The sequence below is a fragment of the Carex rostrata genome, chromosome 13, assembly GCF_964058835.1.
Source record: "Carex rostrata chromosome 13, lpCarRost1.2, whole genome shotgun sequence".
NCBI classification, from domain to species: domain Eukaryota; kingdom Viridiplantae; phylum Streptophyta; class Magnoliopsida; order Poales; family Cyperaceae; genus Carex; species Carex rostrata.
In genome coordinates this window covers 1850894-1874655 of record NC_135930.1, presented here as the reverse complement: position 1 = coordinate 1874655, position 23762 = coordinate 1850894, and the positions used below count along the sequence as shown (strand labels likewise).

Sequence of the window (23762 nt, the reverse complement as noted above, 5' to 3'; positions counted from 1 at the left end):
ACACATATCAGTATCGGAATCCAACCGATTCTGTTGAAGGCGATACTGATACTATCAGGATCGGTTTTATATTTTTTAAAGAACCGATCCAAATAGAAACTATTAGGATCGGTTTTTTAACAAAACCGATCTTAATAGTTGTTATCTAGATCGGTTTTTGCCTAAGAACCGATCCCGATACGTACTATCAAGATAGGTTTTTAGATAAAAACCGATCTTGATAGTATTTTCGAATTTTTTAAAAAAAAATTACATAACAACTGATCCAGATACGTACTATCAAGATCGGTTTTTATATAAAAACCGATCTTGATAGTTTTTTCGAATTTTTTTTTAATTAAAAATTACATATCAAGATCGGTTTTTATATAAAAACCGATCCAGATACGTACTATCAAGATCGGTTTTTATATAAAAACCGATCTTAATAGTATTTTCTATTTTTTTTTTAAATTACATATCTAGATCGGTTTTTATATAAAACCGATCCTGATGTTTTATTGAAGCTAAAAAAATTATTTTTATTTATTTGACCAGCTTCCATATATATATTGCTGGCCAGCATCCTAAATTTTTTTTTTTTGCACAGTAAGAAGCAATAATCAATTAAATATCATATACACATTCTAAATTAATTATCATACACATCTTAAACTATTACAAAAAATTCATGTACTTCATACAAAGTTTTGTGAAGCATTACATATTATAACAAGAAATTTAAATCAAAAAAAAAATTAATTAACAAACATACAAGTGACTAATTGGGCTATTTCTTCAATTAACACACATTTATGCAATTAATGTAAAGCACAACAATAAAAAAATCAATAATTACCTCTTTTGCAATCACATCACTTGAGATTAAAAAAGACCCTAAAATCAAAAACAAAGGTAACAATTAGATGGAAAAACATTTTCCAATAAAAAATACAAAAAAATGTGTTTTAAAAGTATAATAATGAGAAAATTAGATAAAGCTAATACCATGATAGTTGATCGGCCGGATGATTAAGTAACTTGAGCGAGATGTCCTCAAAACTGTAAAACAATATACAAACACCATTAATTAATTTTTGAAACAATAAAAAAAATTAAAAACTTACACAATTGAGCCGGAGTTGCGAGAGGCTCGGCTTTGAGAGGAAGAGACGGAGAGAAAGAGAGAGAGAGACACGGAGGAGAGGGAGAGACGGAGAGAGAGACGCTAAGTTAAAAATGAGAGGCGCGAAATGAAAATAAGAAGAAACTTAAGCAGGTTATATAGGGAGTTATCATTAGGATCGGTTGTTTATAAAAAAAACCGATCTTGATAATCTTTTTTTTTTTCAAAGTCGGTTCTGCAAAAAAAAAAAAAAAAAAAAAATCAGGGTTGGTTTTTTATAAAAAAACCGATCCTGATACTATTAGGATCGGTTTTTTTATAAAATACCGACCCTAATAGTATTTTTTTTTTTTTTTTTTTTTTTTTGCAGAACCCACTTTGAAAAAAAAAAATAGTATCAAGATCGGTTTTTTATAAAAAACCGATCCTGATACTATATATAAGAAAGATCACTGAGGTAAACCCCACTCATATTGATGGTCTATCAACCATCAAACGGCTACCATTTATTTTCTTTTCTGTTTGGTAATGCATGTACACAGATTAATATTAAGAAAAATGTGAAAAATATAAAATTTATTTATTTGTGTTTGTATGGCCAAATCAACTCTACTATGATCAATTTTGTACAATTTTATTATTATGAATGGCATCAAATTGTTAAATGGAATGCAGACCGTTCATTTCTGCATGATTATCCAACGGTGGGTCTGTAATTAAATGACATGTAATAATTTTTAAAATGATCAAGATATAACATGGAACATTAATAACGTAAAAGTGCCGAAGGCCCGACAACTGTAAGTTTTGATCCAACGTAAATTATTTACGGCTGTGCGATGTTGCTCTATTGTTTTGCTTTGATGAACTAGTACACGAATCCCGAATTGTATCAAATTTTATAATGGTGAAATTAATATGACATTCTTTCATTTTAACGGTTCCGATCGACCAAATGCTAATATTCGTATTCGTTCCTTCACAACCCCACACAACAAGAGTTCAAGTCCTATGTATATTATTATATGGCACAAGTCATTGATGCATCATGCATGATTGTATAAAAAAAAATTAATTTTCAAAATGACTTCAAAATGAAATATCAATGTCAAATAACTAATTATATTATCACATAAATTTTAATAATATAAATTACATTAATTTTCATCAAAAAAAATTTATAATTGAACCATATGCCATATACAACAACCATATATATATTCTATTAATCACCACACTAATTACATATAACACAAATTCCTAATTACATATACTTCTCAATATTAAAATTACAAACATAAATATTTTAAAATATTGAAAAAAAAACTAATTATAAAATGAAATTTGATATCTCAATTTTGAAGCTGTCACTGTGCCAATTTGTTTTCAATCCGAACAGAGCATTTTAGACTACATACAGCGCACCACACAAAGTTGGTTCTGCAAACAAAAAAAAATAGTATTAGAATTGGTTATTTGAAATAACTGATTCTAATACTTTTTTTTTTTTTTCAAAGTTGGTTCTAAAAAAAAAAACCATTCTTTCTAGTACAACTACATGTGCTTTCTATTATTTCAAATATATATGTACAATTTTTTTGCATTTCAAATATTTTGTATTTCAACATAAAAACCATGAAAAGTTAATTTCTAGAAGTAAATATTGCTATGCTAGATTTCAAAACTGTACCGGTCAAAACAGACACAATATCTATTTTGTTTGAGATTGTTTTTACGTCCATAAAATTATATAGTTAATTAGGTAATTTAGTATCAACCCATAAATAAGTGAAATGGTTTTTAATTAGTTCCCAAAAATTTACTACACAATCCTGGTTAAAGCCTTTTGCTTCTGTTTAAACAGTTTTATATCTCAAGCAAAATAATCATATATATTTTACAGGAATATACAAATCTAGTCGGAAATAAATCCAATTTGGTGAACACAGCATGGGCAATGCTCTCACTTCTGAAAGCTGCCCAGGTTTTACCATGCTGCTAAAAAAAAAAAACAAAAAAAACAAAAAAAATCAAGATCGGTTTTTAGCAATAAAACCGATCCTGATAGTATCTGGATCGGTTTTATTGCTAAAAACCGATCCAGATACTATCAGGATCGGTTTTTATGTACAGAACCGATCCAGATGCTATTTTCTGATATATTTTAATTTGTTAGATGTATTTAAGTTACCTGGATCGGTTTTTAGCAATAAAACCGATCCAGATACTATCAGGATCGGTTTTTATGTACAGAACCGATCCAGATGCTATTTTCTGATATATTTTAATTTGTTAGATGTATTTAAGTTATCTGAGAAATATTTGGTTAGAATCTGAGAAATATATATATAACCAGAGATTATTTTAAAAAATAATCTTTATCTCATGTACAGAAAATTGCAACATGAATTATTGTATTTTATAACAAGATTAAATAATTATGTTTCTCATATCAACCAGGTAAGTACCAACTTATCTAAAAATTGAACAGATTGACAAGATAGAATTGTATTCCAGCCTGATCTGTTTAGAGCGTCTTTTATTTAAAAAAAATAAACAACTTGTTTGTGTTTGTATAATTGTTTGTTTAATTATTTATTTGTTATTTATAAATTAATACCATAAAATTAATTGCTTAATTGATGTCATGAACAAATGGAAACGAATTCATATTACCTGAGATAACAAAATATATATGGTTAGACCAAGACCATATTGATTCGAATTTGATCAGACGGTTCATATATAGGACGTACATAGGAAATGAAATATCTTTAATTTGACCTCTTTAAAGAAATTAATTCAATTATAAACCTCTTTTAGAAAAATAATTAAAAAGAAAATGATAAAAAATAACCCTTTTTATTATACTAAATTAATTAATTACATGCTGTGTCTCCGTTGAATTTGTATCATTTGCAGTACAAATAATTAATTTGGATTGTTATATAGATAAAAGAAATAAAAGAGAGAATATTGTGTTATATTATATATTATTGTGTTTAAATAGAGATATTGGCTATTTTAGAAGTTTAGATGGGGACACTAGCTAGAAGTCAAAGTACAGAAGTACAGCTTCAGAATTTAACAACAGAAGAAAGAAATTGTTTTACTGCTGTAACCTTGATAGCTGATTTGAGGCTTAACAACGTACATGTTGTGTTTGCTAAAAACCGATCTAGATACTATCAGGATCGGTTTTTATGTACAGAACCGATCCAGATGCTATTTTCTGATATATTTTAATTTGTTAGATGTATTTAAGTTACCTGGATCGGTTTTTAACAATAAAACCGATCCAGATACTATCAGGATCGGTTTTTATGTACAGAACCGATCCAGATGCTATTTTCTGATATATTTTAATTTGTTAGATGTATTTAAGTTATCTGGATCGGTTTTTATGTACAGAACCGATCCAGATGCTATTTTCTGATATATTTTAATTTGTTAGATGTATTTAAGTTATCTCGATCGGTTTTTAGCAATAAAACCGATTCAGATACTATCAGGATCGGTTTTTATGTACAGAACCGATCCAGATGCTTTTTTCTGATTTATTTTAATTTGTTAGATGTATTTAAGTTATCTGGATCGGTTTTTAGCAAGAAAACCGATCCAGATACTATCAGGATCGGTTTTTATGTACAGAACCAATCCAGATGCTATTTTCTGATATATTTTAATTTGTTAGATGTATTTAAGTTATCTGGATCGGTTATTATGTATAGACCCGATCCAGATGCTATTTTATGATATATTTCAATTAATAAGATTTATTTGAGATATTTCAATTATCAGGATCGGTTTTTTGTTAGAACCGATCCTGATACTATCAGGATCGGGTTTTATAAACAACCGACCCTGATAGTTGAATTATTAAGATCGGTTATTTAGAATAACTGATCCTGATAGTATCAGGATCAGTTCTAACAAAAAACCGATCCTGATAGTTCATAAATCAAGATCGGTTGACAATAAAACCCGATCTGAATAGTTTTTAAGATCGGTTTTTTTAAATAAACCGATCCAGATACTTATTAGGATCGGGTGTCCCATATAACCGATCCAGATAGGCCGATCCTGATTCCTGTTTTTCCACTAGTGTCCCAACAAGATTTTTGTTAGCGATTCAACGATACAACGCTGTTGGGGACATGGGAAGCACTGAAAGTCTGAAATTTTAGTAATGGGTTTGCATAGATTATATTTTATTTATCAAAGGCCCAATTCAGGCCGTTGCAGTCCCAACTTTTGTACCGTATTTGTTTGTAATACGTACAAATGAGAGAGCCTAAAATTTTCTAATAAATCTACACTCTCTGCTCTTATTCATTTCTTCTAATAACACCATCCTTTTTATATAGACTCCAACATAAATTTTAAAAGACCTAAAACATACTTAATAGCAGTTAACTCGTACAATTACTTAAGGGCGTGCTTCAGAATCGGAAACCGTAGAGGAAGAGGAAGGGAAGGGAGGAAGAGAAATGAGAGTTCTCTCCCTCCGAACAATAATTGCTACACCCCGAATCGGAGGTGACAGATTTCGCTAAAAATCAACACCACACTACTCTCTCCTCCCCTCCGAACAGTAACTCCTCTCCTTCGCTCCCTCTATGTTTCTTCTCTTTTGGAGTAGGTGAACGACATAGACAGCAACATTGACTGTTCATTAATATAACCGCCAGTGTAGGTTATAAGCAACATTGGCGGATTTCATAATAAAACAGTCACTGTTTGTTCACCGACGATGGTTGTTTACAAGTGAACCATCAGTGTTGAATTTTCTTATTTACCATTTTGTCATGAAATCTCTATACTGACTGTTACATATTAAAACCGTCAGTGTTTGAAGGTCATTGTAGGGTTTTTTTGTACTAGTCTAATCATTCTATTCATGAACAAAACCTATAATATAACCATTAAATAATTGAATGTAGATAACAACACTAACATAAAGCAGTGTTGTAAATAACGGTATGCGCTTGTCCGGCAGTCAGAATACTACCAAGTGATTAATCAGTGTACGACCTTTGCGGACAATTTTATTTTTTTATTGAAGTTATATACATGTCATCATAATTTGTTAAAAATAATTAATTTAACTTATCGTGCTTATTAAATAAACTTATTTTAACTTAATTTTTTCTTGTTAATTAATAAAGTTTTATAAAATTGTCATTTAGCAAAGATCTAGAGATAAGAGAAGACAAACTATAAAACATATAACAAATACATGCAAAAATAATAATAATAATAATAATAAAATGACTAATTAATCAGACGTATAAACATAAAGTGGACGACTAATCATACTGTTTAAACAAAAAATGAGCGATTAATCGTTCTCATCTACAAACAGTTTTCTAATAAATATATTCGTAACAGTTTAATTACTGTCACTGAGTAATCGACAAATTAATCCAACTAAAGGATTATTTTTTACAACACTGGCATAAAATATCTCTTATTACTTGATTGAGCGCAAGACGCTCTTTGTACCTGTTCGGCTTCGGCTTGAGAGGATTATCCGATTATGTCAATTCCACGCGTGGCTAACAAAGTTATTTTTATGGGACTCATTATAAACCTTGCAATTTTGAAGATTTCCACCAAGTCAAGTCGTCGCGACTTAAAAATTAAAAAGTGGACTTTCCATGCACTTTCGTGATTTCAGTATGCACATGACTCACCACATGACCACTTAAATGATTTATCATTTTTTATTTATATATAAAAAGTTCAAGAGAGTAAAGCTATATTTTATTATTGTTGTATTACTATTTTGTTATTTCGATATTTTTTAAGTGTTGGAGTTTCTAATTAATTATAGAGACGATTCGTATTAATCTAAATAATCTAACAGTTGAACTTTTTTTTGCACACGAATCTCAACGTACAAAGGAAGGCGATACGGCCATTTTTATTAATAACCCAAAAAAAAAAGTTTTTTACAAAAGTAACCCCAAAATCTGATTTTTTTCAAATATAACCAAAACGCCAGGGACGCTGGCGGTCCACTTCTATAGCAGACCGCCAGGGACATGGGCGGTCTGCTAGGGACCAGACCGCCAGTGTTCTGGGCCGTCCGCTTCTTTTTTTTTTAGAGATCCGATTTTTTTTCTTAATATTTTCATTTGTGAAGTTTTAGTTTTTTTTGCTTAGAATATTTGCCAAAAAATAAAACATTTGATATATTTATAAGTGATGTCGTAACTCTTTATAACTTTCAATTGATTTGTCAGTTGGGTATCACGAGTCTAAAGATAACACTAATTAAGGACTTGGCCTTGATTCAAAAAATTTCAAGCTCTGACAGCTTGTTGATATTCTTCTCTATATTTATGGTACTAAAACAATAGTTTAGAGATACCGAGGCGTGTGCAGCCGGACAGGGAGCTCAAAGGCAAAGCAGCTGCTAGGTTCAGTCCCTCGGGGAAGAAGCATAAGAGATGATTGCAGTTTTTTTATGATGTATTTATTATGATTGCATTTTATGATGTATTTTGGACTGTAGTATTATTATGATTGCAGTTTTATTTTATATTTCATGTTGGTTTTTTAAGGAACCACTTCCATAGCAGACCGCCAGGCACCTGGGCGGTCCACTAGGGACCAGACCGCCAGTATCCCTGGCGGTCCGCTAGCTGTCTTATAAGCACGCTTTCTCTCTCTCTCCAGCACACAGTCTCATTTGTTAAACCACAGAGAAGAAAGAGAGAGCGATTTTGGCGATTTTGAAGCGGTTTTAGGCGATTTATAGGCGATTGCTACAGGTATTTTATTTTTTATTTAATTATTTTCTGTTTAATTTTTAATTAATAATTATTATACCCGCAGTATGTAAATACTATAAATTAGTCTTTAATTAATATTATAATTAACTTTTAAATTGCAAAAAATAATGAATCTATTATACTGTAATTCTTATGATTTTTTTTTTTTAAATGTAGTTTGTTAAGGAAAAAATGCTGGTTGCACTGTACGTGGGCGGTAAGCTAACTAAGGGTGTAGAGGGCGTGTATTACTCGAAAGATGCCTCATTCGGCTTGCAGGTTAATGAAAGAACCACATTTATTGAACTTAAGCAACTAGTATACGAAAAGACTGGTGTAAACCCCAACCGGTATGACTTAGAATTGGCTACCCGAATTGACACACAACGGGCTGGGGCGGGTAGACCTTACTTTGTGAGTTTTCCTATAACAGATGAGGAGTTGTGGAAGGCTGTGTACCAACAATTTGAGTCTAGGGGGGTCACGATGATAGACTTATATTCCAGGAGGGTTCCCCAGGCCGGGGATAGACCTTTTAGTGCGGCTGGGGCTGGACCTTCAGGTTATGACAATTCGGCTTATGACAGCCAGGGGTACCACCACTCCCCTCATGACAACCAGGGGTACCACCACTCCCCTCATGACAGCCAGGGGTACCACAGTCCCTGTTATGACAACCCGGGGTACCATAACTCCCGTGAGTTTACTGAAGTTGTACCACCACCACCACCACCCAGACAGGCACCCATAATCCCTACATTTCCAGCTATACCAGAGTCAGTACCGATACAGTTATCCGTTAATCGAAATGATACTAATATTGATGTTGATGCTATTGATGCCATACCGGAAAGAGAAATGGAAACTGGAGATGAATACCAAGGAATTTGGGAATCTGATGACTTATCAGATGGTGATGCAAATGTACCAGGTTTGTCCAGGGAAGAAAAATTCCCAATCAGGGGTCGGGGGAATAGGCATCCTGTCGCCACATTCAACGATACCACAGCTTTTGAAGAGGCTGACATTAGTTTCTTTGGTCCTCGTGTTGTATACAATCGTGAACTTGCCCCAGGGCAAGTCTATACCAACATAGATGAACTTGTAAAGAAAATCTATGAGACTCATGTTCACGGCAACTAGGAATGTATATTACAAAAAAGGGAATCAAAAAGATTGGTTGTGATATGCAAAAATGCCCCTCGTTGCGAGTTTCGCCTTTATGCAACCCCTGCGGGTTCGGGGGAAGCATGGATAATTAAAAAGTGTGAACCACCTCATACATGCAAGTCTGCGTCCACAAGGACAGACCATTCAAATCTGACAGCATCACTAATTGCCGATGCAATTGAGGCAGACATTAAGTTGGACCCATCGATGAGCATCAAGGCGGTGGCTATGGCCGTCAGACACAAAGACATACATGTAATCCCAAAATATAACAGGTTGTGGAGAGGTCGTGAACTTGCGATTTGCAGAATATTCGGTAGTTGGAAGGATTCATACGACTATCTGGCACCATTGCTCCAGGCTATGGCAAGTACAAATCCCGGCACTGTATTTCAGCGGTGGCATGGCTCCATTTATGACAAGAATGGAGTACTAATAGAGGGAGTTCAACAATTCAAGGGCATAGCATGGGCTTTTGGTCCTTGTATCCAAGCTGTGCCATTCATCAGACCCGTTATCAGCATTGATGCATGCTTCATGTCTGGCCATTACGAGGGGAGGCTACTGATAGCATGTGCATATGATGCTGAGAACCAGCTGTTGCCTTTGGCGTTTGCAATTGTTCAGAAAGAGGATGGTGAGAACTGGGGATTCTTTATGCAGTTTTTAAGAAGACGGGTGGTTGGGCCAACAAAGTTTTTCTCTGTAATATCAGACCAGCACAAAGGAATAAAATATGTTTTTGATCGTGAAGAATACGGTTGGTCAACACACACTGGCGAGTGTGTGCACAGGTTGTGTATGCAACACGTTGCGGAGAACCTTAGCAAGGCAACCGGACACGATACATGGGTCCTAGAAATATTCAGACGTAATTGCAAAAAGAAGAAGCCGAGAAGGGTGGAAGAGATGAGTAGAGAATTTGCAAAGGTATGTGTTTGTTGATTGTTTACATGTCTTATTGTACTTTGTGGACATATTTTTATTTTAATTGTTTACTTATATTATTTTATTTCCTTATTTATATGTAGTATATGCCGAAAGCAAATCTCTACTTAATGAAGGTGGGCAAAAATAACCCCAGAGATGTCCAAGAGCCACCAGCATATGAGAAAATATTTCAAGCACGTGATGGAGGTTACTGTTGGGGAATTATGACCACCAACGGTTCTGAATCACTGAATGCAGTTTTCAAGGAGAGCCGGACGTTGCCTGTGGCTGCAGTTGTAGAAGACACTTTCTACAAGTTAAATACCTGGTTTCAGGAACGGCGTGCTAAGGCCGCAGAATTAATAAGGATGAACCAGTCATTTTCAACAAGGGTGGAGGAGAAACTCAGAAAACACAGGAACAAAGGTGCAACTATGACCGTGATCCCGATGGGTAATGATGGTACAGAATTCGAAGTGCACAATCCAAATGAGTACGTTCCTTCCAGCCGTAGACCTGATGGCACTATGGAGTTTGTGAAGAGGGCTTTCAAGTACGTAGTGCAATTCCGAGAGGCAAGAGAGGTGACCTGTACATGCCAAGGACCCCAACTATCTGGAATACCTTGTAGTCACGTGATGGCGGTATGCCGAGTGAGAAACTTCTGCGAGGATCACTATGTCGCTGACATGTATCGTACCGATTACCTTGCTTCTACTTGGGGTGGATCTTTCCATTCTTATCCCAACCAGCATGAGTGGCCTGCGTATGTCGGTGATAGAACACTCCCTTCAGAAGGATGGATAAGGAATGGGAGGAGGAGACACAAACGTGCTATAATGACCATGGACGAGATGGGTGGTAGGAGGCCATCGGGAAATCAGGCTCGCCGTTCCGTTTCTGACAGGCGCAAGGCAGGTATGTAACATTTTTTGGAATTAATTTATGATTTTATTATATTAATAACTGGATTCTGTTGTTATGTTCAGATGCCATAAACGAACACAATGAAAGAGAAAATGCGAGAGTTGTTGCTGAAGCAACTGGTAGACCACAACCACCTCTTGTGACCCAATCATCTAGTAGCCAAGGGTCTACAAGTACTGCCGCACCTGCAGCTGGCACCAAAAAATCTTCTCGTCTATTGGGTTTATTCCGACGTCGTGAAAGATGAACTTATTATTTTGCTTGGGTGAACTTATTCTGTTTGGTTGGAACTAAGTTATGAATATTGGTGAACTTCAGTTGTATAATTGAACTTTAATTGTATTCGTGAACTTTACTTGTTAGACTATGTTAGACTACTTTAGAACTACAGTTATATTATCTAGCATATTCAATAATTAATTCAGAGATAAATGATAAATTGTCTGACAAGATGATAAAATACATTAAGAAACATCTCACAATGGAAAAACTAAATTAACGAATTTAAAATCTTATTTCTTACCAACTGACTTCTTAGGAGCCGGATTCTTAACAGCAGTATTCTTAGCCGCCGGCTTCTGATTCGTGACACCCGACGATGTGCTCTCCTTACTAGTATGAGTACATGGAACAAAGTCTGGGGTTGGAGGGTCTTCATGAATTATTTTTTTTTTTCAGACCATATCCATATGGATTTTCAACAAAGTCATCGTCTGAAAGGGGTGGATTTTCAATGGGACATTTGACACCAACTCTTTTCAAAAGAAGTACTGCATTACAGTGACATTTGGCAGCATGAGTACCTTTTTCGCTATTGTCCATCCTGTTCAACAGAACCACAAACATAGACTAATTGTACAGTAAACATATACTAATTATAAAATAATTACAAAGGAATGAAAAAAAAAATTACCTGTAGATCTAGTAGCCTAGAAAATCGTCTGAAATCACCCAAACAATCGCCTGCGCTCTCTCTTTCTCCTTCTTTGCAGTGTGTGCTGGAGAGAGAAAATGCTGATTTTGTAGGACAGCTAGTGGACCGCCAAGGATACCAGCGGTCTGGTCCCTAGCAGCTGATTTTGTATTCGTGAACTTCACTTGTTAGACTATGTTAGACTATATTTATAAGTGATGTCATAACTCTTTATAACTTTGATGTAATTTGATTTGATTTGTCAAAAAAAAAATAGCAGACTGTTTCAATTTTGGATAATTTTGGGCGATTGCTACAGGTATAAGACCGTTTCGATGAAATTGCTTAGTTTTAACACTTGATTAGTTATAATTTGACGAAACAGATACGTTGTAATTTCAGAAGACCGTTTCAATGTAAAGCAGAAAAAACATAAAAACCAACATGAAATATAAAATAAAACTGCAATCATAATAATACTACAGTCCAAAATACATCATAAAATGCAATCATAATAAATACATCATAAAAAAACTGCAATCATCTCTTATGCTTCTTCCCCGAGGGACTGAACCTAGCAGCTGCTTTGCCTTTGAGCTCCCTGTCCGGCTGCACACGCCTCGGTATCTCTAAACTATTGTTTTAGTACCATAAATATAGAAAAGAAGATCAACAAGCTGTCAGAGCTTGAAATTTTTTGAATCAAGGCCAAGTCCTTAATTAGTGTTATCTTTAGACTCGTGATATCCAACTGACAAATCAATTGAAAGTTATAAAGAGTTACGACATCACTTATAAATATATCAAATGTTTTATTGTTTGGCAAATATTCTAAGCAAAAAAAACTAAAACTTCACAAATGAAAATATTAAGAAAAAAAATCAGATCTCAAAAAAAAAAAAAAAAAAAAAAAAAAAAGCGGACCGCCTAGAACACTGGCGGTCTGGTCCCTAGTAGACCGCCCATGTCCCTGGCGGTCTGCTATAGAAGTGGACCGCCAGCGTCCCTGGCGTTTTGGTTATATTTGAAAAAACTCAGATTTTGGGATTACTTTTGTAAAAAACTTTTTTTTCTGGGTTATTAATAAAAATGGCCGAAGGCGATAGGAGAGTAGAAAATTGCTAAGTTCTTATCATATTGTATGTAGAACATAACCATTATTTTATCTACATACAAATTTTATAATGTTTTTAGTGTTTCACACACTAATTATGATATCAGGATTATGAACTTTTTACAGTTTGCTAATTTAATTATAGAGTTCTACAATTTAAGTTTTCAACTAGAATATCCATAAATAATAAAAATTCAAGTAATAAATTATTTTTTAGTCGTCCAATTTATCAACAAAATTTATAATACAACCACTAAATATTGGCTGATCAACTAACATAAAATACACCAAATTAAACAGTTGACTAATTTCCACATTCGTGACCAAGTATTCACATGGCCACATAAATGATTTATCATTTTTTATTTATATATAAAATGTTTCAAGAGAGTAAAGTTATATTTTATTATTAGTTTATTACAATTTTGTTATTTCGATCTTTTTGAAGTGTCCAAGTTTCTAATTTGCCCCCCTAATTAATGTCTCACTCTTTTTTTTTATTTGTTTAGTTTTGCCTTCAACTTCCATTAGTTTTTTTTTTCTAACGAAATGAATTCATTTTTTTTTTCTCAAAGAGTACCAGTACGGCATAAAATACCCTTTTAAAAGAATGATCCATTTTTTTCACTAATTTATGAAAGATAGAAACTTATTTAAGAGATTAGGATATATTTAGGACAACCAAATAACATTTCTGTAGAAAATAAGTGCACAACCCAAGGAAACAAAATTAATTCCGGTAAACTATTGTGCTTTAGTTCTTGGCGGAATTTAATGTAATACCTTCAAAAAATTCAAATTTTCAAATTTCCCCCTCTAAAATTCATCAAATCATATTTACACTTTTAAATTAAAAAAAATCACAAAATTATTCATTTTATTGTCTTTTCTATTAAAAAAAATCATTTTAAATAAAATTATTCTATTTATTGTCCTTTATTCAAATAATACAAAACATGTAGCATGTAATGAAACTTCAGTATTCTGATTGTTCGGTTTTCTAGGAGAAATGGTTCATTTCTTTATTTTTGACGCATACATGATGACATTTAGGCATATACTTCTGCAAGCGTCAAAAGTAAAAAAAATGAAGCATTTATTCAGAAAAACCGACAAATTAGAATACAAGCAAATATTTATCTTAAATATGCTACATAGTTTTTATAATTTTTCATAAAGGGAATGTACAATAAATGAGAAAATTTGTGATTTTTTGAAAATTTAGAAGAATGAATATGATATTATGAATTTTAGAGAAGGGAATACATAATTTTGAAGTTTTTGAGGGTATGCATGAAATTCCCCTTCTTTAATTTTAACTATGTCAACTCTCCCGCTGTACTACTGTAGTGAGTTGTGAGTAGTGACTGGGGGGTTTGGTCAACTTGCTCTCTCCCATCTCATCAGATTGAGATCCAGAGACAAATCGATTCATTCACAAGATCTTAATTGGAGCATGGAGGCCTTCGAGAATTACTTGAAGATAGCAGATTTGGATAATGATGGGAAAATCAGCAAAGTCGAGGGTGTTGTTTTTTTTTCAGGATTTGGTTTGCCTAGTGAAGTGGTTGCGCAGGTTAGTACCTTTGCTTCTTTGTTTTCAGGTTCTCTATTTGTTGATCTAATTGAACTTTGACTACTAATTAGGGTTACAACTTGGTAGTGCTACCAAGTCTTTCACAAAAAAAAAAAAAAAAAAAAAAAAAAAATACTAATTAGGGTAATAGAACAAAAACTAAACTGAAATTAGAAATGCTAGTTAGGAACAGTGTTTTTGTTGCTTGCAGCTAATGACAATGTATGTTTTTCTATAGTTTAGATTCGATCAGCATAATGTGAAGGACAAAACATAAACTGAGGTGGTACAAAATCAATAGAGTGAGGCTAGTGCATATTGGCTGACGCTATGTACTCAAATTTTTAGTTTGAAAGTCCTAATGGTCGATCCGAATGGTTCAACATAGTCTCCATATTAATATGTACTTGTAAACAAAATTTTACATTTTTTTACCATTTTTTACTTTTTTTTAGATGGGTATAAAATCACTCGATCCGACAATTCTAGACCATTCAAAAACAGTGATTTTCTACCCATTTAAAAAGGTAGTAAAAAAATTCTAAAAAATGTAAAATTTTGTTTATGAGTACATATTCATGAAAAAACTATTTTGAGCGGTTCAGATTGACCGTTAGGATTTTGAAAACAAAATATTGATCCATAGTATGGACCAATCTGCGCCATAGCCTCACTCAAATAAATATCTATGTACTAGTTCTTGGATCATAAACTGATGCTACATTACATTCTTATTATATACAGATCTGGATGTATGCTGATCATGACGAAAGTGACCTCCTTGGTCGCCGAGAATTCTTCAATGCCCTGAGACTGGTTACTGTGGCACAAAGTGGATGTGCCTTAACACCTGAGATTGTAAAATCTGCTCTGGATGGCCCAGTGGCAGCTAAAATGCCTGCTCCACACCTGCGCCACAAGTAACCCCCAGCCCCACTATGCCTCAAGGTGCCAACCCTGCCGTCTCTGTCTCACCTTTGATTGCAATTGATGAAGGGTACAACAACATTGACTTGTTATCATTCAACGGGGATGATAATTTCAATGTAGCATCCTTGCATGAGCCTCGCTTGGGATCTCAAGGTTCCACGCCAGCACGAGAGCAGGTACTCTTCATTGCTTCCAAATTAATATTATAGAAAACAACTGAATCAAACTTTTTTCGATCCCTTCCCCCGCCCTCCAATTGCTTATAATCTTAATTCTATTTTACTTTCCCTATTTTACATATGAGCCATTTTTCCCTTTAATAATCTCATGGTATTTCATCCTTTACTACGTACCTCTATAATTCTAGCATGCATGTTGTGAGCATAACTTTTCAAGCAAGTCGCCTGCAGTGTATATATGTTAGAATTTGAGATACAATTTGAGATAGACTTTTGTTGAGAATTGTATCTTTATTTAATTAGAGTTCTATTGGTAAATAGGAATTATACAGAAGTCTAGAGATTTATTCGTAAAATGTAAGCTCTATATAAACCTAAGAGGTCAACCAATAAAGTATGTTTTGTTTTGTCTGAAATTCTTTTTAGTATCAGAGCTATGGATTTTCTTTTTGGACTTTCCTACAGGGGGATATGGGATCCCCAAAGTTCAACTTTTCAAAAGTGCAAAATTCTGAATTTAATAGCATAAATTACAGAAAATACCCTTCATGCTATACAAAGCTTTTAGGCTGGGAAATATTGATCAGAAAATCATGAAATTTAGTACAGAAATTCTTGATACATATATCTTTGAATCTGTAAAAATAAAAGTTACACCTTTTGTACAAAATTCAAAAGAAATCAGATTCAAAAGTCTGAACAATGCATATTTTCATGCCTTGTGCTTGACAGAATCCAATTCAAACCAGTTAAGACTTCTACAATGTTTGAAATGATAAAAAATAGTCTAAATGACTTCTCTGAGCTCTTGAACCAGCTCCAAAACCCCTGTACCGGTCATCGGTACCAATTCAAGGTGCTCATAACAAGTAAAACCCTTGAATCATCTTCAAACCTCACCCAAATCCTAAATCAATGCCCCTATTGCCCTTCATGGCTTCATATGAGTTCAATCAACCGAATTCCTGAAGAAAATCGCAAGGAAACAGGTCAAAATTGATCCAATACCCAATCGGTACCGACAGGTGCTATTCATGACTCTACCACCACCTCTGATGAGCGCCGACGGCTGATAATACCATCATTAGATTCTTGAAACCAAGGCGATCACAGCCGTATAAGTGGCCGGAGCTGCCGTGGCCGGAGTCAGCCGAACTCAATGATGTCAAAAGGAACCCTAACCCTTATCGGGTTTGCACGATTTTTGATGAATCCATTTGATCGGATTACCTGTGTTCAAATCAAATCCAACAGGCTCTGACCTATAGACCCCACTTGTAAGTCCGTTAATTAATTTAAATGATTCAGTGCGAATCTCAAAAGCCTAATGCTCAATAGTCAATATCTATGCTCTGCACGCTGGCTAATAATCCAGTACACATAGCAAAGCCCAAAAGCCCAATCTCAAAGCCTTTTGGATCAAATCATGTCTTACATCAATCCCAAAGCCCATATTATGAAATCCAGTGCCTTTGCACACATTTCAAAGGTCAGCACAACAAACTCAAACCTCATAGGCCCAGTACTAATCTCAGAGCCCATAAATGAATAAAAGATAACATTTTGTGTATAAACCCCTCTGTTTATTGAAAATTTGTAGAGAAGCCCTTCGAAATTTACAAACAAGTCCCTATCAGGTATCAGCATAAAAACATCTTCAAACAAGCCCTTGGAAGCTCAAATTGCATTCCAGACATTGTCAAAAGCTCAAATTACAGTCCCAAGTTCCTGGGAATTTATAAATAGGTCCTTGGAAGTACAAAAACTTCACATAAAAGCCATTTCCAGTTCTTTTTTGCCATAACTTCTTCGTTTTAAGTCCAAATCGACTCAAATTAGTTCCAAATGAACCCAAATTCAATTCTCTACAATTCTTAGTAATTGAGCATATCCAAGTTTCAGCCAAAATCTGAAATGACCAAAATACCCCTCTCCTGACATATTTTTATAAATAAAAATATAAAAATGATGTTTAAACATATTTTCTCAAATAGAAATCATACAACTGACATGTCTCGTGCATTTTCACATGTTTTAAGTATATAAATGCACATGTATATGTACATATGTCCAAAAAAAATGTCCAAATCATGTCCAAATCAATTGAGAACCTACCAAATGACCAAGTAAACTTTACATGAGCCCTCTTTTAGCCCTAATTGCCCAGTTTACACCAAAATATGCATAAATCCTGGAATGAACGAGGTATTCAGTACTGACCCGAGAGGTCGTCTGATGTAATTAACGGCGAGGGCTTGCGCGCCCGTCGAGAGTTAAACGCCCCACAATCAAATAATAAAACTCTAACGGGCCGATTATGAATTGTAGGCCCATCACAAGAGTGAACCGGAAGGTATGCCGAGGGATATCCCGGAACTCTGTTCCGCATTGCACTAAAAGGGATCAATACAAGATATTCCCATTCCTCTTTCTCTAGTACAACTCTCAACGCCCTACAAGACCATATAGTGTTCTTTCGGCAACAAGAAGGTCACATCACGATGCTTGTTGTGTATGTTGATGATATGGTTATCACAGGTGATAATGAATGGGAGATTGCTCAACTAAATAAGAAATTGGGCAAAGAATTTGAGGTGAAAAATCTAGATTTGCTTCGATACTTTGTTGGGATTGAGTTAGCTCGTGGAGCAAAGGGGGTGGTCTTGTCTCAAAGGAAGTATGTACTAGATCTCCTCATAGAAACATGCATGTTGGGATGAAGCATGTAATCTCTCCAGTTGATCAGAAATTCAAGTTGAGTGCAGAGGCAGGAGAGTCAGTTGATCGTGAGAAGTACAAGAGATTGGTATGCCAACTAATATATCTGAGTCATACTCGTCCTGACATCTTATTTGCAGTGAGCGTGGTGATCCGCTATATGCATGACCCAAGGAAGGGCCACATGGATGCAGCGTATCAGATTTTAAGGTACCTGAAGAGTGCACCAGAAAAGGGGTTGATCTTCATAAAGAATGGTCATTTTGACATTGACTGCTATTGTGATTCTGACTGAGCTAGTTGTGCCGAGAATAGGAGGTCCACATCAGGATATTGCATGTTTGTAGGGGGCCGGGCAACTTGGTCTCTTGGAAGAGCAAGAAGCAATTGGTAGTGGCGAAGTCGACAGCAGATATATAGGGCCATGGCTTTAGGAGTTGCTGAAATGTTGTGGCAGAAAGCTCTATTGGTAGAGCTAAAGATGGACCAAGGAGCTCAAATAAAATTGTGGTGCGACAACAAGTCAACAGTCAGCATTGCCAACAACCAGGTGCAGCACGACCGAACCAAACATGTTGAGATTGATAGATTTTTCATCACGGAGAAGCTGAATAGTGGACTACTTGATCTAAGTCATGTTGCTACTAGAGAGCAAGTGACTATCTGCCTCACCAAGGGACTTAGCTTATTAGATATATCTAGATTGTGTGACAAGATGGACTTAGTGGATATGTATCTTTCGCCCATCTTGTGAGGGAGTGCTGAAAATTATATCTTTGTTTAGTGTCCTATTGGTAAATAGGAATTATAGAGAACTCTAGAGACTTATTAGTAAAATGTAAGCTCTATATAAATTCAAGAGGTCAACCACCAATAAAGTATCTTTTGTTTTAGCTGAAATTCTTTTACTTAATTTGAATAAGAAATATTTCATTGATTGATCATTCATTACATTGTACAAATTCGAGGCCATATTTATAATGGATACAATGGCTTATAGCCATTAGAGAGAAAGAGACCATTGGCTAAAGAGCCGTTAGAATACAGAAAGTGTAAGGAAAAGGGAAAGTAAAAAGTGAGAGGGTTCAATTTGTAAAATTTTCTATTTTTGACTTTTGCTCGGTGTACCCAAGATACCATCCAATTTGTGTGTTTTGTTTGTTAATCTTTAACAATATATACTACAATTTTTGTTTTATTGAATTACTTATTGTTTGAGCAGCATATTAGTTTAGCTCCGGGAACTTATAATTCCAACTATTTTCCAGAAATGGTTGCTAAAACCTACAAAAAAAATGAGTGAGCCAGTTATTCCCATCACATAATTTCAGATAAAATTTCCTAGTTTTTACAGATAAATATCGAAGACATTTGTGCGAAACTTCAAGCAGCCTTAATTCAAAAGGTATATATTTGATATGCAAAGAAAGTTATTTGGAACTTCAGTTATGACAATTAAAAAATAAGTATGATTATTCGCCCAATTGAATTGGACGTTTTAGGTAGAAGAATCAAAAAATGCCCTTCTAAAAGAATTGGAGTTGAGCTTAGATTTGCTGCAAGAACAAAATAAAAAGTTGCAAGAGGAGCGAGATAATGCACTTAAAGAGGTCGAAAAATTACGTGCTGGTCCTGGATCTTATGAAGCGTTCTCTAAGTTTTCTATGTTAGAACTTCAACAATTCACATAAGATAGGCAAAGGAGGTTTTGGTTGTGTCTACAAAGGCTTTTTGCACAACACCATGGTTGCTATAAAGATGCTGCATCCTGAAAGCCTACAAGGCAAGCCAGAATTTGAACAAGAGGTAACCTCATTTTATTGGAACCAACCAGTCATTCGACTGATGTATCTATGGCAGCATATTGATACACACAAAAAAAAAAAAAATCAAACAAAGAATATAAAATGTTTTTACCTATTATGGATGATATGGGACGAGATCAACTCATACACGGAAGTCGGTACCAGTTTTCTTTTCCGATCTGTTTATGCAATAACTTTTGCTAGAGTACTAACTCATGTTTCTCGTTTTGCATTAATAAGTCGCAATCCTAAGCACAATGAGGCACCCGAACCTTGTTACCCTTATAGGAACATGCTCAGAACAGTCAGCTCTAGTCTATGAGTATTTACCTAATGGTAGCCTTGAAGATCGACTTGCTTGCCAAGGTGGCACCCCACCTCTGTCGACATGGCAGGTGCGCACGCGTATCATCGGTGAAATCTGTCGTGCTCTCCTGTTCCTTCACTCGAACAACCCCAATCCAATTGTCCATGGAGACCTTAACCCAGCAAACATCCTCCTAGATGCCAACTTGGTTAGTAAGCTTAGCGACTTTGGCATTTCTCGCCTCCTAATCGAATCCAACACAAACACGTTAGTGTACAACACCAAAACCCCTAAGGGAACGTTTGCATACATGGACCCAGAATTTCTAAGAAGTGGACAGCTAACAGTAAAATCTGATGTCTACTCATTTGGAATAATCATCCTTCGACTATTGACCGGAAAACCTCCACTAAACATAATAGCTGATGTGGAGGATGCCGTTGAGACTGACTCCTTGCACCTGATTATAGATAAATCAGCTGGAGAGTGGCCTTTCGTACAAGCCAAGCAATTGACAAACATTGGGTTGCGATGCACTCAAATGCATAGGAGGAAGCGCCCGAATTTGGAGAGTGAGTGGAAGTTGGTTGAGTCCTTGATGATGGCTGCTTCCTTATAGGTGTTGCCAAGTTTCAAATCTGAGCTCGATGACAAAGGCATACCTTCCTACTTCATGTGTCCTGTTTTTAAGGTAAGACTTTGTTGATCTCGTTTGAATTGATGAACCACTCTTAGTGGAACTTTTATTGAACACTTAGCATGATAATAATGCAGTAGTAAGCATAAACCAAGCAAATAAAGTGGTAATCATATAACCTAATATTTAATCCGAACCACCTCTTTGGGATCTGAATTCTGATCACGCTTGCATTAATATTCTATCATAATGGATATTAAAAGTCGATCACCAGGTCTTCTACCTGAAAATTAAAACCACTTCTCAAGGATTATCTAATATTGATAGAAGGCATCATAAATCCCAATTTATTTTCTTACCATCTTTCAGAAGAAAATAAACAGAGTTGACATGTTTTTCGTGAAAAAATTCCACTATAACCAGGGACACAAATCTTATATGTGCCCTATCCAGGGCAAGGATGCAGATAAGATCTGCGCTCCCCGCGAAGTTTCTGGTTATTCTATCAATTTTTTTTTTTTTTTTAAAGTTGGTAAGAAGAAAAAAATTCAGCTCATAGATCCCGTCCCCACATATATATTTAATTACCTGGAGAGTAAATTTTTTTTTTTTTTTTGGGACGGTGTTTCCATCTTCTTTGTCTAAGTATAACAATAAATATCAAAATATATCTTAGAGCATCTCCATCTCAGTAACTCAAATGAATTTCTAAATAAATATTAAAAATTAAAGCCTCTAAAGTTTCTAACCTTTCATATTCCTCAAATTAAATTTTAAAGTTTCTATTAAGCCAAGTTAACAATAAATTTAAAAGGAGAAATTATTTAAGTCGATCATTTGGCCATTGCACATGTGGAGTTTATAAGCAATTTCTTAATAAGAAACTTTTCTACATAGCTTATAAATAAGAAACTATCCCACATCTCTGAAATTGAAATAAAAACTGCCACCTCATTTTAGAAACTCTAATAATATCAGGGACAGACTTAGATATTCTTAATTTGGAAAAGATCTAGCAGCAACACTAGCTAATATTTTATCGATTGAATTTGGGAACAAAAATGATTTTCAGGAGGTAATGAACGATCCTCACTTAGCCGCAGATGGTTATACATATGAAGCTGAAGCCATTAAAGGCTGGCTCAATGGCGGGCATGAGACGTCACCAATGACAAACTTGCCACTTAACCACGTCGAACTTACTCCAAACCGTGCCCTTCGTTCTGCCATTCAAGAATAGCTCCAGCAACATCCATAACTGTAGCAACTTGAAATGTTGTGTATATACAGTGCCTTAATTGAAGACTGAATAAATTTGATTTGATAATGTAAAAGCGCGTACATTAAGAAATTGACAGCTGCAATATAAGGTGTAGCCTTGTAGGATAGTTTTTTTTGGTAATGTAAGTGACATTTTTTGTATGAGGATTAATTTGATGTCAGAAATTGCACTTGCGAAGTTCAATTCTTTCTAAATATTCAGTCTAATGAATTCCTTTGGGGCGTGCATGACACGGACAAAAAAAATTCAAAATTGATTATACACAACATTCAATTAATAGTTCATTACTCTAAAAATGAATTCTCTAATCACAAAACATTCAAATTTGTGATTATTAAAGAAATTCAAATTTGTGATTCTTTAATTTGACTATTAAAGAAATTTGAATTAATAGTTCATTACTCTAAAAATGAATTCTCTAATCACAAAACATTCAAATTTTGCTACAAGTCCCGTGCTTATTATAATTTCAATCAACCCTCTACGTACAACTATTTTCTAATTCACCAAAAACCCATGCAATAGTGAGTACTGCTCAAATTTCTAATATGGACGTTTTATTTTATTTTATAATTCAATTATTTTTACAGATTTGGTTGATTTTTATATATATAGAGTAAAACTAAGGTGCTCTTAAGCTGACTAAGCATTTTGGAGATGCATCAAGAATGTAGTACTCATAGAGACAGCAAAGGTGGTCATCAATTCTGTTGCAGGAAAAACAAATACACTAAAGAGAGTGGTCAGAGAGGGAGACCCTCTCTTTCCATATCCAAAGACCATTCCAGTCAGAACTTCATGTTATTTTCTGATGATACACTATTGATAGTAAAACCAGACACAGCAAACTCAAATCCCTCAGCATAATAATGGACAACAATATATACTTTGGAGTCACAGGACTGAGGGTAAATATGGAAAAGTCAGAGTTCCTCACAACTGGCACTGATCAACAGGAAACATACAAACTAGCAACAATACTAGGATGCAAAGTTGGAAACTTTCCATCGGAGGCAGGCTCACACTGATAAATGCAATGCTCTCAGCCATGGCAATATGCATGTCAAATTTCATATACTACCAAAATGAGTTATACATAGGGTGGATCAAATAAGAAAGAGGTGCTTATGACATGGGCACAAATCACAGGCTCAGAACCATAGATCATAAGGTGATTTTTAACTATCGTAGATTAGCAAAAATAGTATTTATATGCATCTCATCATAAAAAATCCTGATCACATGGAAGGTAATGCGTTATTCTATCAAGTTTTTTTACTCATAATTAACGAAAATTTTAAGACCAAAAATATAAATGGTAGGGGTGAAAACGGAGCGAATTCGGAGCGGATAATGTTAATTAATATCAAAATTGTATATATTTTTGAAT

General features: G+C 34.6%; 1 long non-coding RNA gene across 1 annotated transcript in view; it reads left to right on the top strand.

Moving 5' to 3' along the window:
• The window catches only part of LOC144564160 (uncharacterized), a 41635-nt gene extending 21747 nt beyond the window's left edge, over positions 1 to 19888 (top strand). The window contains exons 2-3 of the long non-coding RNA XR_013514565.1: positions 15598 to 15620; positions 19844 to 19888. This is a non-coding gene — a long non-coding RNA (uncharacterized LOC144564160). The remainder of the gene's footprint in view (positions 1 to 15597; positions 15621 to 19843) is intronic.
• The last annotated feature ends 3874 nt before the right edge of the window (positions 19889 to 23762 follow it).